Source organism: Chiloscyllium punctatum, chromosome 44, assembly GCF_047496795.1.
Source record: "Chiloscyllium punctatum isolate Juve2018m chromosome 44, sChiPun1.3, whole genome shotgun sequence".
In the NCBI taxonomy this organism is placed as follows: Eukaryota; Metazoa; Chordata; class Chondrichthyes; order Orectolobiformes; family Hemiscylliidae; genus Chiloscyllium; species Chiloscyllium punctatum.
Window position 1 is genome coordinate 64,408,756 of NC_092782.1, and position 15,487 is coordinate 64,424,242.

At 42.2% G+C, this 15,487-nt stretch overlaps 1 protein-coding gene across 7 annotated transcripts in view; it reads left to right on the forward strand.

Annotated features, from left to right (window-relative positions):
- The window catches only part of LOC140467039 (semaphorin-3A-like), a 436,589-nt gene that overhangs the window by 133,100 nt on the left and 288,002 nt on the right, over nt 1–15,487 (forward strand). For 2 of the 7 annotated variants that reach the window (XM_072563098.1, XM_072563103.1), the window contains one exon: nt 1,741–1,880. The exons of the other annotated variants lie outside the window; for them this stretch is intronic. The gene's annotated coding sequence lies outside the window, so the exon portion shown is untranslated. The remainder of the gene's footprint in view (nt 1–1,740; nt 1,881–15,487) is intronic. 7 annotated transcript variants of the gene reach the window in all.

Here is a 15,487-nt window from a genome sequence, read left to right on the forward strand (position 1 = left end):
TCTAAAAGGCAAACAGATGTTCAGTAAGTAACACAGAAATTGTGGACTGAAGGAAGGGATCTTTTGAAGTGGATTCATCTTACACTGCACTGTTGTAAACACATTGTGTTGCAAAGCAAAATGATATGTTCATTCTTGCAACTGCCCAAAACAAAACCTCTCCCATTTAATCCATTGGGAGAAACAGCTAGTAGGTGTCTATGTAGGAGGTGACCTCGTGTGGTTTTATGGAACCTCTTACTGGTTGGTTCATAAGAACATAAGGACTGGGTGTGGGAGTAGGCTATTCAGGTCCTCAGGCCTGCCCTGCTATTGTATGCAGCTGTGGCTGATTCGACCCAGACCTTTAACTCACGTTTCTTGCCAGTTCCTCATAACCCTCAACTCCCTGATATTTAAACAATCTATCTACCTCCTTTTCAGATATTTTCAATGATCTAAAGCTATAAGTCTCTGAGATAGTGAATGTCTGGAATCCCCTACTGTCTGGGAGAAGAAACTCCTTCACATCGCTATTTTAAATGAATTTCTTTTTATTCTGTAACTATCTCCTCTAGTTTGAGATTCCCTCACCAGTGAAAACATCTTCTCAACATCTACCCTGTCAACCCCCCTCAGAATCTTGCGTGTTTCAATGAGATCACCTTCTAAATTAGAACGAATAAAGTCCTATCCTGTTCAACCATTGTTGACAGGTTAACTCCCTCAGGTAAAGACAGTGACTGCAGATGCTGGAAACCAGATTCTGGATTAGTGGTGCTGGAACAGCACAGCAGTTCAGGCAGCATCCAAGGAGCTTCAAAATCGATGTTTCGGGCAAAAGCCCTTCATCAGGAATCAGGTTAATTCCTTCATCCCAGCAATCGGCCAAGTGGATAACATTTGAACAGCCTCCAGTGCCAGTGTATCTATTTTAAAATGAGATGCTCAGTTTAATTTGGGCAAATTATGGTAATATGTTTATACTTTTTAAATTGACTGGTCTCTTTTTTTCCAAAGTGTATGGGGAGAAAGCAAGAACGGAGTCTGTATTAGACTATCTTTTATGATCATATTGAATGCCTGGGCAAGTTCAAAAGGTTCATTAGTCCTTCCCCCTGTTTTCTATGTATCCATATTTTCTCCCATCACCCATAGACACCCTGACCTATATTAACACGCTCCCAGTCAAATAGTGAATAAAAGTTCTCATTCTTGTTTTCGACTCCCATCATTATCTCCCCTCTCTCTACCTCTGCCTTCTCCTCCAATGCCACAACCCTCCGAGACCTCTGCAATCCATTAATTGTGGCCTCCTAACCATCCCTGAATTGAGTCATTCACTAATGATGGCCAAGCCTCTAATTCATTCAACTCCTTCCCAAATCTCCCCACCTCTGGACCTCACCTTCCTGGTTTAAAACACTCTTTGAAAACTTTTGCATTGACCAAGCCCTTTGTAGCTTTGTCTAATATTCCCTTTTAGCTCAAGTCATATATTGTTTTTATAATGCACCTTTATGCTAAAGGCACTATATAAACATAAATTGTTGTTGTAGAAACTATGCATATGTGAAATTAGAATTAGCTTTTATTGTCACACATACTCAAATGAGTACAGTGAAAAGCATACAAGTTGCCATCTTAGGTACAATGGTATCTAGGTACGGATTCTTAACTACAAATACTTAGAGAGAAAAATGAGAAAAGGAAGGAAAGAAGTGAAAAAGAAGACATGGTTGGTTTCTATTTTTCTCCCAGAGTGCTGTTAAAGGGAACACAGTTTATCTTCCTCCTCTGATCCTACATTGTGAGCATTTGGCTGGATTGAAGATACACTGTACATTTCTGAAAGCTCCGGCATCGGCCCCAGGCCCAGAAACATGGAGTGCAGACAATGGGTAAGAAGGTAGATGCAAGAGGGCAGTCTGATGGTAACTGCTGCTCCCAGGAGATTCTGGCCCATGTTTGGACCTGCTCTGAGCATTCAGCATTTTGTATCTTTACAACTTCTTTAATATCATGTGGTATCTTTACAGTTCCTACAAACATTGTTAACATTCCTGAATGTCAAAAAAAAACAGACATTTCTCCCAAGCCACCTGTCAGCCTAAAACTGAAATTTATCCAATATCACCCAAAGTGTTGCTGAAAATTCCTTTGAAGACATCCCAAACAGAATGGCATTTCTCTTAAGTACATTTTAGAAGCTCATGCAGAGGGTTTAAAATTCTGTCTTTCTTAACAAGAACAGCTGCTAAAACAGCAGGTATTATAAGCAGCTTCCAGTCTGCCTGAAATTGCAATGAACAACTCGATCTATAGAACAGTTGCAACTACACGGATTATCGAATAAATCCCTGCTCTTTCACAATATCAGAAGCAATCGTTGCACATGAAGCCTTCCTAAATGAATCACAGAATCACAGAATTGTTACCATCATGTTTGTACCAACTCATTAAATGAACATCATAGCTGAGAGTCAATCACCTGCTTTTCAACCATACTCTTACACATTATATTTATCCAAATAATCGTCCAATATTCCTCTTGAATGCAGCAATCAAAATTGTCTCCTTTACAATTCCAGGCAATGCTTTCCACACCCTAACTACTTCCTGTGTGAAAGAGCTTTTCCCATATCTCCCTTTGTCTCCATATCACTTGAAATTCGTATTTTTTGTTCTTGTTCCTTTTTATCAGCAGGAACGGCTACTCTTTTTCTACTCTATCCACCTCACTCATGCTTTCAGATCTCATCCCAACATTCTTCTCCAAAGAGGACAGTTGCAATTCCTTCAATTTATCCTCATTACCAAAGGCCTTCATTCCTGGAACTAGTCTTGTAAATCACTTTGCACTGTCTCTGAATTTACAGCATTTCTATAATGTGATACCTGCAACTGTACACAATACTCCAGCTGAGGTCTGACAAGTGTCTGGTCGCCCTACTATAGGAAAGATACACAGGCTTTGGAGAGGGTGCAATAAAGGTTTACCAGGATGCTGCCTGGACTGGAGGGCTTGTCTTATGAAGAAAGGTTGAATAAGCTCGGACTTTTCTCTCTGGAGAGAAGGAGGAAGAGAGGAGGCCTGATCGAGGTGTACAAAATAATGAGAGGAATAGATAGAGTCAATAACCAGAGACTTTTCCCCAGGGCAGGATTGACTGGTATGAGGATTCATAGTTTGAAGATATTAGGAGGAAGGTATAAAGGAGACATCAGAGTAAGGTTCTTTACGCAGAGAGTTGTGAATGCATGGAATGAGTTGCCAGCGGTGGTGGTGGAAGCAGAGTCATTGGGGACATTTAAGCGACTGCTGGACATGCACATGGATAGCAGGGAGTTGAGGGGTGTGTAGGTTAAGTTACTATATTTTACATTAGGATTAAACCTTGGCACAACATAATGGGTCAAAGGGCCTGTTCTGTGCTGTACTTTTCTATGTTCTATGTTCTAAGCGTCTTACAAAAGTTCAACATCACCACCATAACCCTATTAATAACGCTGAGGACACTGTGTGCTTTATTAACTGCTCTCTCCACCTGTCCTGCCACCTTCAATGATCTTTACACAAACAAACCCACATGCCTCTGCTCCTATACACCATCCTAAAATTATACCCTATGCTTTGTTTTTTTTTTCTGATCAGAATGTGTCATCTCTTTACTAAGCCTCTTCTTAGACTGTGTGTGCATCTGCCTAATTCTGAAGAAAAGATCCTAACTTGTTTTGAAGATACTGGATTGTATTCTAAGCCTTCTCTGGTTTGTAGTCCATTTTTTTTTCAGAAACCAAAACAACAAATTTTACCTCAAAAACTTGATGTATGTAATTTGGGGCTAGAATCCATTTTTGAGTGGGATTGTTTTTGCAGTGTTTCATTTTTGGTAGATATGGCTTCACCTAAATATAATTGATATCCATGATTAATATACCACAAGAAATTCATCAGAAATCACAAATGTGTTGTGTCTTCCGGAATGCACGCGTAGCAATTACGTGGATTATTCACAGACTCTCAGCTTGTCATATTAAACAGGTTAGTCCACATTGACAGCTTTCCTCAATTTTTTTCATTCATAGAAAACAAAAGTATCATCAAATAATGCAGACCTTGCCTCTGTAAAGCTTTGCAGGCTCTTTCCTTTCTCTCAAAGGTAATCATCAACACATGTGAGTATACAGTTACAACAACCTCGAGCTGAAGCACTGCCTCTTTGTGCAGGTTTCTCCTGCATGGAGTGAAAACTAGATCAAAGACAGGTCCTGCTGTAGTGGTCGTGTCAGTGATCTGTGGTATAGCCTGCCGTTTCCTCTGTTCTCCCACCTCCCTCGATTGCAAGCGAGCTTTCCCTTGATACGCTTTGAATGCAGCTCGTTGTGAGGGTTTGTGTTTCATGTGAAACAAGTGGTTTGGTGACAGATGAGAAACAGGAGCATGAAGGATATGAACTTAAATCCTAAAACCTTGAAGTGTTTAGTTGGCCCATCTGAATTTTCCAGGTTTGACTGAACACACACCAAATAGAAATAGTGTCACCTTTGTAGGATCCCTTGTTAGTTTGAGTAACTCTGCTAGAATATCTCTGCTAATTATAGAATTAAGATATAAACTGGGTAATATTGGGACATGTATAACTATTGATTTGCCACAATTTTAATGGTTGCAAAGTTTACACTGATTATCTTGCCACAGTACATTATCAGTAATATGCCAGAGCTTTAATTTTGATTTAATTTTAACTTTGATATGGTACAGAATCCTACAAGTGGATTTTTTAAGTGTAACGTCTTCCACTTAATCACATCTCTGGTGACTATTTAAATGTATTAATTGAATGTTAAGGAACTGTATGGAATTGGAAATGAGTTGAAATAAAGTAATACATTGCCAACCATGAAATGAAATGTGAAGCCACTGATTGTATAATGCTGGTGTCTCGATCTCTGCTCTAGGAAATCAGGGTTCACATCCCATCTGCACCAGAGGAGTACCTTGTGATAATGTTAGTTATGGGTGTTATTTACCATATCTTTGTGAAGCCTTGCCTAACAAAAATGAAATAGGTATTTAAACAGCAACATGAAAAGGATCGTAACCCTAAATTACTTACGGAGCTTTTGAGTAAGAAGATTTTCTTCATGCTAAGAGAAGTGGATTAAAAATAACTTTGAAACAAAATATTCCTGCCATCAGAAACACTAGAAACAGCAACTCAAAAGGCAATTTTGCTCCTGATTAATTTCATTCTTGCCCAACAATCTCTGAAGACAAAGTTAAAGTTTGACAAGACATGGATTGCAGTAATCTATAGAACTAGGTGAGGCAAGGAGATTTCTTGTGGTCTAGAACTGCCATTAGTTGGTTGACAGTGACTTGATAACTGGGATGACTGGCCAATCCACAAACAGCTCTCTGTGATCTCACTAAGGTTACACGTACCCCAGTGTGTTTGAGAATCACCGAGTCCTACAGCACGGAGACAGGCTCTTTGGCCCAAACTGGTCCATGCTGACCAAAATTCTGGCTATTGAGGGAGTGCAGCGTAGGTTCACAAGGTCAATTCCTGGAATGGCGGGACTACCTTACACTGATAGACTGGAGCGACTAGGCTTGTATACCCTTGAGTTTAGAAGACTGAGAGGGGATCTGATTTGAGACGTATAAGATTATTAAAGGATTGGACACTCTGGAGGCAGGAAACATGTTTCCACTGATGGGTCAGTGCTGAATCAGAGAACACAGCTTAAAAATATGGAATAGACCATTTGGGACAGAGATGAGGAGAAACTTCTTCACCCAGAGAGTGGTGGCTGTGTGGAATGCTCTGCCCCAGAGGGCAGTGGAGGCCCAGTCTCTGGATTCATTTAAGAAAGAGTTGGATAGAGCTCTCAAGGATTGTGGAATCAAGGGTTATGGAGATAAGGCAGGAACAGGATACTGATTAAGGATGATTAGCCATGATCATATTGAATGGTGGTGCAGGCTCGAAGGTACAGGAGTAGGCCATTCTGCCCTATTATCTTAAAAAAAAGTCCATCCATGCTAACCCCGTTTCCCTGCACATGCCCCATATCCTTCTAAACCTTTCCCATCCATGTTTTTGTCCAAATGCCTTTTAAATGTTGTTAATGTACCCGCCTCAACCACTTCTGCTGGCAGCTCATTCCAACATGCCTATCACTGTCTGTGTGTAAACATTGTCCCTCAGGGTCCGTTTTATTCTTTCCTTTGTATTCTTAAACTGATGCCCTCTAGTCCTCGATTTCCCCAGCCCTGGGAGTAGAATAGAAAGGAAATCAAAGCAGGAATATAATAAATTGTCCCAAAAAGTGGCTTGGGAGATCATAGAACCCCTACAATGTGGAAGCAGGCCATTCAGCCTGTTCAGTCCACATCAACCCCCTAAAAAGCATCCCCCCTGCCCTGTATGCCTGTATTTCTCATGGCTAATCCAGCTATCCTGCACATCTTTTGGACTGTTGAAAGAAACCAGAGCACCTGGATGAAACCCATGCAGATATAGGGAGAATGTGCAAACTTCACACAGACAGTTGCCTGAGGGTAGAATCGAACCCAGTTCCCTGGCACTGTGAGCTGAAAATGTGTTGCTGGAAAAATGCAGCAGGTCAGGCAGCATCCAAGGAGCAGGAGAATCGACGTTTTGGGCATGAGCCCTTCTTCAGGAATGAGGAAAGTGTGCCCAGCAGGCTAAGATAAAAGGTAGGGAGGAGGGACTTGGGGGAGGGGGGTTGGAAATGCAATAGGTGGAAGGAGTTTAAGGTGAGGGTGATAGGCCGGAGTGGCATTTCCGACGCTCCAGGGAAAACAGCCCCAGCCTGTTCAGCCTCTCCCTGTAGCTCAGATCCTCCAACCCTGGCAACATCCTTGTAAATCTTTTCTGAACCCTTTCAAGTTTCACAGCATCTTTCTGATAGGAAGGAGATCAGAATTGCACGCAATATTCCAACAGTGGCCTAACCAATGTCCTGTACAGCCACAACATGACCTCCCAACTCCTATACTCAATACTCTGACCAATAAAGGAAAGCATACCAAACACCTTCTTCACTATCCTATCTACCTGCAACTCCACTTTCAAGGAGCTATGAACCTGCACTCCAAGATCTCTTTGTTCAGCAACACTCCCCAGGACCTTACCATTAAATGTATAAGTCCTGCTAAGATTTGCTTTCCCAAAATGCAGCACCTCGCATTTATCTGAATCAAACTCCATCTGCCACTTCTCAGCCCATTGGCCCATCTGGTCCAGATCCTGTTGTAATCTGAGGTAACCCTCTTCGTTGTCCACTACACCTCCAATTTTGGTGTCATCTGCAAACTTACTAACTGTACCTCTTATGCTCGCATCCAAATCATTTATGTAAATGACAAAATGTAGAGGGCCCACTACTGATCCTTGTGGCACTCCACTGGTCACAGGCCTCCAGTCTGAAAAACAACCCTCCACCACCACCTTTGAGCCAGTTCTGTATCCAAATGGTTAGTTCTCCCTGTATTCTGTGAGACCTAACCTTGCTAATCAGTCTCCCATGGGGAACCTTGTCGAACACCTTACTGAAGTCCATATAGATCACATCTACCGTTCTGCCTTCATCAGTCTTCTTTGTTACTTCTTCACAAAACTCAATCAAGTTTGTGAGACATGATTTTAATGGTAACATCTTTGAATCTGTCTTGCCAGCATTCTCAAAACTTCTGAAAGGGAACAAACAATATCAGCCAATTCAAAAACCAATGCCTTTCAAGATCTATTTACTTCCCTTGTCCAATTTTAACATGAAGATGTAATACTGGGAAATTGAGATCCAGACAAAACACCCTGAGCACTTTCACTTCTTCTGTGTTTCGTGCCTTAGTAATTATGCACCTTTTCCCATTGCTTGAACAAATTTGTTACTTTCTCATTTAACACTAACTAAAAAAATACATTACAGTATTGTGGTGAGAGCATTTATATAAATGTGCTAACCTACTCTTGCTCATTCTTTGAGGTGAGCACAACCATGTTTATTGTGCTTTGTGATTAGGATGATTGAATGTTTCAGCACGTAGCTGGAAAATAACGTAAGAGGGAGTACATCACATTTCTGAGGCATTGGGACTGGTTTTGGGGCAGATGGGACCTGTGCAAAGATGGATGGGTTGCACTTAATACAATATTTGTTGACCCTAGTCATGATTTGGATATGCTGGGATTGAACTAGCGTGTACAAAGTTAAAAATCACACAACACCAGGTTATAGTCGAACAGGTTTAATTGGAAGCACTAGCTGTCAGAGTGCCGCTCCTTCATCACCATTGCAAGACACAGAGGTGCCACCTCCAGTGATCACTTCAATGCCTGTTTTTTATTCCTGGCATCTGATCTTCAGAAGCAGCTGAGGACAGCTCTTGTGAATAGGTTTGATCTTCTTGGTATGATCCTGTTACACATGTGTACAGCAGAGTGGGCAGGACTACCAGATTGCCGACCTGTTGGACAGGAGAAAGTAAGGACTGCAGAAGCTGGAGATCAGAGTCAAAAAGTGTGGGGCTGGAAAAGCACAGCAGGTCAGGCAGCATCTGAGGAGCAGGAGAGTTGATGTTTCAGGCAAGAACTCTCCATCAGGAATGTTGGACAGGAGGCTGAAGGTGTTGCATTGGAGAAAATGTCCACGTTCTATTGAGTGAGCAGCTCAGAACTGGTATATCATCCAACACAGTCGTTAGGGGATTACCCTGCATCTTCAGGCTTTCTAGAGGGCATTGCTTTTACCCAAATAGCCATCCAATGTGCAAGGGCGTGGGGATAAAGCAGGCAATTAGTGCGAGGTAATGATGTTCATTAATCACACTGGTACAAACACAGTTTAGCTGAGTGGACCCTTATGGACCAACATTTTTTTCTATGATTCTATCTGCTTGGAGGCTCTGCCTTTGGAGTTGGAGTTGTCTCAGACTCAGCAGCTTCCTGTCCATGCTGAATCTAAATACAATGTCAAGAGCAGCTTTCTGGAAGGGACTGGAGAACACTGCAAAGATAAGCATGGAGTTAAGAGTTGATGCTAGCACACAGGCCTGTTTGACTCTGTCAGTGACTCAGCCTGTCAGTAATCCATAATGTCCACCAGTATGTCATCCATTGAAGTGGGAAACCACATTGATGTGTTACTCAAGGCAAATCCCAAAAGCCCTCACAGCTCATTGCATCAAAGGCTTTGGCCATGTCAAGAAACATAATGGAGAGGATTCATGTTGTGGCCGCTCTCCTGGCATTGTCCAACACCACCCCCCCCCACCCCCCTCCCAAACCCCCCCCCTAAAACACTATCAATGGTTTATTGGCCAATTTTCAAAAGTCACTGACTCTATGGCAGCACATCCTGGCTCAAATATTATACAAAGTGGTTCAGAGGAAATTTTGGCAAAGATTTGAATGAGAGTCCCCAATCATTGTCACAGGCTCAGCAAGTTTTTTTTGAAGTACAATTGGATACACACCGGATGTATTAAGGAAACAGCATTCACTGAGAATATAAAATTCCGAGTACATTCGGTTACTGGATGGCATCATTCAATAATGACCACTGATCTCGGAGGAGCTTATAACAATGTTTTCAGTTGGTCACACAGGACAGTTCAAGGGTCAGTAAGGAGCAGTTCAAAGGTATGCCGATAGAAAGTAAAGAATAGTGAGCTGTGAGAGTTGTCTCCAGGTTAGCGGAACTGATTTCCAAAAGCCCTTCAGGGAAAGCAATCTGAAATAAGCACAGGCCATCTTGGAAAATCTTAGCAAGTGTAACAGAATCTGTGGAAAGAAGAGTAGTGTTACTGTTTGAAATCCAGTTTGACTTCTTCAGAACAGAAGAACAGTTCCCAAGAACAGCCGAATCTCTCTGTGCTGTTAGAATCAGGCTGTGTTCTCAGAGTGATTAGAGAGCTTGATGTTGGAGCCAGGGCATCGCAACAGTCCTGGAGGTTTTGGGGGCTCACAAAAAGCTGGCAGTCACTGGTCAGAGCAGCTGAAGGTGAACATTTGAAAAGCGCAAGCAGTGATACAGTTGAGCAAGCTGGGAGTTCAAGTCAAAACACAAGTGATGATCCAGCTTCATGAAGCTAGGTGTCGGTGAAAAGCTGGAAATGTGCTGCTGAATAACTTCCGAATCCAGGGGAATGTGGGTAATTGGCCAGAGCCAATTGTGACAGTCCAAGACAAAGCAGATCCTATTTCATTATCTGAGGGCATTAATTGTTAGGGAGGCGACAGCCTAATGGCATTTTCACTGGATTATTAATCCAGTGACCCAGGAAATGTTCTGGGGACCAGAGTTTAACTCCCACCACAGCAGATAGTGGCATTAGATTGTTCATCTAATGATGACCGTGAATCCATTATTGCTTGTTGGGCAAAAACCCATCAGATTAACTAATGCTCTGAAGGGAAAGAAACAACCATCTTTACCTTGGTCTGGTCCACATGTAACTCCAGACACATTGCAATGTGATTTATGTTAATTGTCCTCTTGGGGCAATTAGGGATGGGCAATAAATGCTGGCCCAACCAGCGACAGCCTCCTTATGAATTAATTTTTAAAAAGACTTTGAGAGTCTCTTTATGATAGTTCATTGTCCTTTCCTTTAATCAATTTTTACTCGTTTGGTTGCATTTTCTCTTCCTTCTGAACCTCCTGTATACATCCTGCTTCTCAATTGCATTTTCTGCCTGCTAGACTCATGAGTATCCTTTATCTTCTTTATCTTGTTCCTATTGCCTTTCCCACTGGGTGTGAGAGACACCATAAGACAAGGTGGGTAAGTAATGATGTAACATGCCGTGAGAGAAATCACAAGGTCCCAAAAATTGAACGCAACTCAGGCGTAACCAAAAATTATATGATTCAGCCCGGAATCCATTTTGTTTTGGTTTCATCCATCCCAGGGAATGGCGGGTTATGGAAGATTGGCTGAAGGTGACAGAATGTTTGTTTGATATTTGTATTGTGCAGCTAAGAATTTATGGAAAATTACAGGAAAAATGCACCATGTTTCTGCAGAAAGCTGTGATTCATTTTTATCTATAGTGGTTTTTGTAAGAGATGTGGTCCAGTACGAACCATTTAACTTCCATATATTCAGGCCAGCAACCTGAAACCATTCTGTCTGATTACTGTTAATCACGAGCTAGCTGCTTTCAGTGTGTCGGGTTGTCAATTCAGGCAGGAGCAGGTGCTAATTGAATAATTTTCACTTCATATTTCCAACTAACTTACATGACAATTACTCAAATGAGCAGTTTAGGTACAGTGCTTTTTTTTTTACAGAGCAGTAAAATTTTATCTTTGGTATTGGTTTGACTTAGTCAGAGAGATACAGCACAGAAACAGACCATTTGGTCCAACTCATCCATACCAACCAGATATTCGATATAAATGTATGTCTGAACCCTTTGTATTCATATACCAATCCAGATGCGTTTTAAATGTTGTAATTGTATTCCTCTCCATCACTTCCTCTGTCAGCTCATTCCATCTGTGTGAAAAAGTTGCCCCTTAGGTCCTTTTTTAAATATTTGCCCTCTCACCTTAAACTTTTGCCCTCCAGTTGAGGACTCCCCCACCTCCGCCGCCCCCCCACCCCCACCTTGTAAATCTTTTCTGAACCCTTTCAAGTTTCATAACATCGTTCTGATAAGAGAAAGACCAGACTTGCCAAAAGTGACCAAACTAATGTCCTGTACAGCTGCAACATGACCTCCCAACTCCTCTACTCAATGCACTGACCAATAAAGGAAAGCATACCAAATGCCTTCTTCACTATCCTATCTACCTGTGACTCCACTTTCAAAGTGCTGTGAACCTGAACTCCAAGGTCTCTTTGTTCAGCAACACTCCCCAGGACCTTACCATTAAGGGTATAAGTCCTGCCTGATTTGCCTTACCAAAATGCAGCACCTCATGTTTATCTAAATTAAACTCATCAGTCAGCCCATCTGATCAAGGTCTTGTTGTAATCTGAGGTAACCTTCTTTACTGTCCCTCTACATCTCCAATTCTGGTGTTATCTGCAAACTTACTAACTATACCTTCTATATTCACACTCAAATCATTTTTATAAATGATGAAAAGCAGTGGATCCAGCACCGAACCTTGTGGCACACCTGCAATGATGGGTCACCAGTCTGAAAAGCTATTATCTTCAATTATCCCGTCAATCTTTACACTGAGTATTGGTGCCTCTGGAATCATCAACCTTTAAGTGAAAAGGGAGTTCCTGCAAAGATAAGTAACATGAACAATCGGAGTGTGCCTGCTATATTTGGAGAGCCAGTGGAAAGAAGCATGGATTATCTTAAAGGTGTTTTTGTCTATTTAAAATTTAAATTAGTTTCAGAACATTTTGTTTAACTCTTCCAATGACACAGAAGACACATTGTGTTGGAAGGAGCATGCCCAGTGGTTGCCATCTTGGCAGTTTAAATCTTATTTTTCCACCAGTCATTTCTGGTTCACAAAGTGTTTGACTGAAAGTCAGCAGGCTCCTGTACCCTGGGTAATATCATATTACAGCTAAGGAGCCAGAATCCCAATACTGCTGGGTGGTTCTGTAAAATACCACATTTTTGATTGGCTCGTCAGTAAGCATTAATTGTTGGCAAGGCCATCTGGATTCAACAACACGCATTAAACACTTGAACACTCCAAATAGAAGACCACAATAAAAAGAACATTCCCTAAGGGAATTAAATCGGAAGGGAGTGGTGGAAAAAGGTTGGAGTACATTATAAAATTCATTACACATGCATTTTGGAAAGAGAAGACTTGATCATTTGAATGGCCCTTTCCCAATCCTTGTTTACTTACACATTCATTACAAAAAGCAAAGTCAAAGTTCCATTCAGGGCAGAAGGTGACGACTGCAGATGCTGGAGAGTCAGAGTCGAGAGTGTGGTGCTGGAAAAGCACAGCAAGTCAGGCAGCATCCGAGGAGCAGGAGAATCAATGTTTTGGGCGTTTCCTGATGAAGGGCTTATTCTCAAAACGTTGATTCTCCTGCTCCTCAGATACTGCCTGACCAGGAGCAAATATTGACCAAAAAAACAGAGATTATAACACAAGTTGCTCCAGATCCTATTGAACAGAGTGAGAGTAATTGACAGGTGTGCCAGTAGGGACCATGTTATGAGGGTAGATTTCAGAGATTTGCTGCCGTCATTCTCGATCTTAGGAGGGATTTACAGGAACTGATTGGGTTTGTATAGTAGAAGGATGAAAAGGCTCTTGTCTTAAACAAAACTTAGCAACTAGGTGCAAGGTATACTAATATGACAATGATTGTCACCAAGATTACGAGGAAGAACCAATAGACAGGTTTAAGTCTTAGATGATTTTACACTGTCCTTCTCACCGAGTCCATGAACTCCTCACTATTAACCATTTCAGACCCCTACACCCTTTTGCAACAGTCTCTACTTCATTACCTAGGAGTGCGGTGCTCCAGTCTCGACTTCATTACCTAGGAGTGCGGTGCTCCAGTCTCGACTTCATTACCTAGGAGTGCGGTGCTCCAGTCTCGACTTCATTACCTAGGAGTGCGGTGCTCCAGTCTCTACTTCATTACCTAGGAGTGCGGTGCTCCAGTCTCTACGTAATTACCTAGGAGTGCGGTGCTCCAGTCTCTACTTAATTACCTAGGAGTGCGGTGCTCCAGTCTCTACTTCATTACCTAGGAGTGCGGTGCTCCAGTCTCTACTTAATTACCTAGGAGTGCGGTGCAACAGTCTCTACTTAATTACCTAGGAGTGCGGTGCTCCAGTCTCTACTTAATTACCTAGGAGTGCGGTGCTCCAGTCTCTACTTAATTACCTAGGAGTGCGGTGCAACAGTCTCTACTTAATTACCTAGGAGTGCGGTGCTCGAAAAGCACCTCAGGCCAGGCAGCATCTGAGGAGCAGGAGAATTGACATTTGTAGCATAACCCCTTCATCAGAAGTTAGTCCTGTGGGTCAGAGGGCTGAGAGATAAATGGGACAGGCATAGGACTGGGTGCAAAGGCATCTGGGAATGGGATAAGTATATGAAGGTGGGGGAGAAGGTGATAGGGTGGAGTGGATTGATGGGAAGGAAGATGGACAGGTCAAGAGAGCGGTGCCAAGTTCGAAGGGTTGGATCTGGGATAAGATGGGGGGAAACTAATTAAGGAAACTGGTGAAATCCACATTGATCCCATGTGATTGGATGGTCCCAAGGCAGAAGATGAGGTGTTCTTCCTCCAGGCATTGAGTGGTAAGGGTTTGTCAATGGAGGAGGCCCAGGACCTGCATGTCATCTTCCTTCCCGTCTATTCACTCCACCTTTGTCTCCGACCGATCTCCTTCTTCCCCCAACTTCATTTATCTATCACAGTCTCAGCTACCTTCTGCCCAGCCCCATCCCCCCATCCCCCTCCCATTTATTTCTCAGCCCCCTGGCCCACGACCCTCATTCCTGATGAAGAGCTTATGTTCGAAACATCGACTCTCCTGGTCCTCAGATGCCGCCTGACTGGCTGTGCTTTTCCAGCACCACACTCTCGACTCTATCTAATTCCCTGTATTAATTCAGCTCCAAATGCCCTGTGAGTTCATATTTTGTTTAAAAAAACACTATTGTAAGAAAGGTTTCAACAGCAATAGAAAGAGACAGATTTATTAGAACCATTCTCGAATCATGTATGTCCAATCTGACCACCTTCTCATTTTATTCTCAACATTTCACGTAAAAATATCTGTTCTCCCTTGAGTCCATTCATGTCACCAGTTAGTAAGGATTTTCCTGTTACGTTTTGCCCTGTGTGACTGACTATGTCACTTAGATAGGAAGCTATTATTTTCTCCACCCCATCTGATGGGCGCAGGTTGGAATTAATCTTCTCGTTTGACTGATTCATCCTTGACCTGAGGAAGCATCTTTTGGATGTGATGTTAAACAGATATCCTGTTCTGGTGCTTTAGGTGGATGGTCAAGTTCCTCTATTTGAGAACTATTTGCAAGATTTTCCAGTGTGTTGTCCAAGACCCTTCCGAAACAATTTCTTTGCTGAAATGTGGACTGTCGGTCATTCATTTAAAGCATATTTGTGGAATCTTAATAATATCTGTGTCAAGTTCTTAAAGATTCAATATTTACTTTATTCACTATTGAGCAGACCAGAAGATAGTCGCTGACCAGCACTTGTGTGTTTCTCTAGCTCTCATCACTGTCCTCTTACATTTAATCTAACCTAATGAATGAACTTGGGTTGAACTTTTAACCTCATGTCCAACAATTGTTGCCTCTGAGCATAAGACCATAAGTTATAGGAGCTGAAGTAGCCCATTTGGCCAATCAAATCACTTTGCAATCACTGGGATCATAGGACCATAAGACCATAAAACCATAAGACATAGGACTGGAAGTAAGGCCATTCGGCCCATCGAGTCCACTCCACCATTTAATCATGGCTGATGGGCATTTCAACTCC